The sequence below is a fragment of the Lathamus discolor genome, chromosome 2 (assembly GCF_037157495.1).
Source record: "Lathamus discolor isolate bLatDis1 chromosome 2, bLatDis1.hap1, whole genome shotgun sequence".
Taxonomy (NCBI): domain Eukaryota; kingdom Metazoa; phylum Chordata; class Aves; order Psittaciformes; family Psittacidae; genus Lathamus; species Lathamus discolor.
The window spans coordinates 4,778,521-4,781,642 of NC_088885.1; positions in this window are offsets into that span (position 1 = coordinate 4,778,521).

The following is a 3,122-nucleotide window of genomic DNA, read 5'->3' on the forward strand; positions in this document are numbered from 1 at the left end:
TGATGCCACTTCACTGATGTATGGAAAGCACGTTGGACCCACACAGATAGTCCTGACCAGCCACAAGATGAGAGCAGTATTGGGTCAGGACAAGGCCCCAGCAGATGCACTCGTCAGCAGAGGCTGTGGTAATCCAAATCACGCTGCTGCTGTTCTGAGGAGGGGATTTCTGTGACCTGGCTCTATGCATTTGGGCACTTCAGCCAAGTCAGCAGGAATGCAGATGGATGGAGAAGCACACAGATATGCAGCAGCACACATGTGCATCAAAGCTGGTGTAGTACGGCAGCGGCTTTGCTTTGCTCAATATTACTTGCTGCCTTTGAGGTACAAGTATTAACCCAAAATGCATGCCAGCTCACGTGTTACAGTTAAAATTGACATATCCAGACTAAGGATCTAATTATCTTTTAATTCCCTAAACTGGTTTTTACGTATAGACAGAATACTTAAAGTTATGGGGGGTTTTGGTTTGTATTATTTTCTGTTGTGAATCTTTCTGGATCCTCTCCTGGACAGTTAAGAATCTCCGTGGTGCTTCATAACTGGTATATACTAAATCAGTGTTTTCAAGAGGCTGAAAATAAAACAGGATTACGATACAATTGCCAGGGAGGCTGGGAGTTTTGTGCATGATAATGCAGGCCTGTCCCCGTGCAGGAGCTTCTTTCACCCAAGAGAGGTACAGGACACAGATAGATACCCTTTGTTAACATTTCTTTTACTCCCTTGTTAAACCTTTGGATGGTTCTGACCTGCAGGCGTAGCTGGATGGTACCGCAGCAGAAATGGAGTTGTGCTGCTGGCTGGGATGACTGTTCTGGAAAGGATCAAGTCAGAAGCTCCCATCCTCATCCCCAGACTGCATGCAGTGGCTTGAACAAGTGACTTGAAAGCTAGAGATGCTGCCAAGGATTTAGTGTTGTCTCCATGTTGCCTTGGGAAGGAAGCTTCAGCACAATGCCAGAAAAAGCCAGATATGGACAAGTTTCATGCTATTTTGGATCCAGACACTGAGACTGCCATTCTTTGTGCTAAAGTGGAAGTTCTGCAGAGCTGAAAGATTTGGAAGAATCCACCAGGTCCCACTTCACACTATTTCCCAAGGGTTCTAGCAACACTAGAAGTTAGCACTTCCTTATATATCCCACTTTTAGCTGGTGTAGTTCAAGAGGGTGGTCCTTAAACATACCCTTTTGCTTTCTAGAAGTGCTGCACAGGTTTTCATAGTGCAACAAGTGGCAGTTGTGCAAGACGAGCCCCACTGATGCCACTGCAATGCTCCAGCCTGTCAAGGCCTGTCCAACTAAACATACAGAGCATTATAGGTGGCATCAAAGACTCCGTCTTTCTAACAGAGACCCTCTGTAGAAGGAACCATCTGTTGTGAATAACACCAATAAATCAAAAGAAAACAAATATGTATTCTAGATTGAAGCTTGAATGTGGCTAACAATTACTCTGGTCTCTATTTTAAGATGACATGGTGAAGCCAAAACAAGACTATTTAATGTGCCAACATCATCCTGAATCCTCTTTAACCTGTATCATCTCAGCAAAAAGGAAAAGGAAGATAAAGCTAAGGATATAAAGCTAAGTAGCAGATATGTGCAGGACCAATATAACAACTGTGGTGGGTACTTTCTATGCAAGCAGGTGAACAGACGTGGGGTCCATGGCAGGGGGGATGGAACTAGGTGATCTTAAGGTCCTTTCCAACCCAAATCAGTCTGTGATACCATGATGGTCTAGCCTCAGCAGCTGAGTCTTTCTTGTGCTTCCAGTTCTTGGGATAACCCTAAAATTTGGCACTACCCTCAAGCTTGCACAGTTGCAGGAACATGCCTTCTGCTCTCCTGTGCTCTCAGTGCCCTCACAGACACTGACAGGGCAGCAGACTGCTCCCAGGCTTGTGTCTTCAGGAAGGAGAGGAGCTCTGAGGTCTTAACGATGCTGGCTACCCACAGCAACACAGGGCAGGTCCTGTGCAGCCTCTAGATGTGGGTCTCACCTGCTTCCTTTGCACAGGAAAGCAGCAGCAGCTCAAAGCAGCTGGGCTGTGAGGAGAAGCTAAGGTCAGGTCCAGCTCAGCGCTCCTGATGTTGCTGCTGCGATGGAGGAAGGCAGCTGCCTCTGGCAGGAAATCCTGTGAGCAGCAGAAAGCATCTCCTGCCTCCCCACTGGAAGGGTTTGCAACCAGTGCTGGGGCAGCAGCAGGGGGAAGGTGCCCTTTAGACTCCAGTGAGAACTAGAGAAGTGAAAGACTTTGCAAAGAAGGCTGCACATTTATGCTACACTCACACTACAGGCTCACAACCCTTGTGGGGAAGCCCTGGATAACAGCTTCACTCCAACAGCTACACCACAGCAGTGAAACCTCTGAAAAGAGGGACATATCCACTAGTAGATATGCTCAGCAGCACCAGCAAAAGGCTGCCCTCTTGCCAGTTTGGGCAAATAGGCTCCAGCACATATCCCAAAGTGCTCACAGAAGGGTTGGCTGCAGGGCTGCAGAAATTGTTCTGTCTCTTGTGCTTCAGCTGAGCGAGGTCTGATCTAGAGGGCTCATGCTGTCAATCCGCAGGGGAGATAACTGGTGCTGTCCACCACCCTTTGGCTTTGTCCGGAATTTCTATGAATCCCCTTCTCAACACCTGAGTGATTGCAACATACAAACCCCCCTGTTTGCTCAAGGGGGATCTGGCACGCACTGAAAGGCAGCAGCTGGACTGCTGCTCCTGGATGTGATCCTGCTGCTGGGACTAGAGCCTTTCTCTGTGGTCAGAACTGTTCTTTGTGTTTTGTTCTGCTCTCCTCAAGGAGGTCAGCCCAATGCGTGGAAACATTGTAAGGGCAGGAAATGTTCCATTGACATGAAATTAAATGTCTAGAAGAAAAGATAATCTGTTCTCTGCTTCTTTTTCCTAGGGGAGGAGAAAGAGGGAGGGAGAGAAGAGGCAGCTGGAGAGATTGTCAGTTCTGTAGCACTGCCCAGGACAGAAGAAAACACACAAGCTGAAAGAATTAATGATGAAATAGGTTTCTCAGGTGCAAGTATGGTGCAGTTACATTGAATGCAGTATCTTTATTACAAAACTTCAAATATAGTGATACCTTGTAGG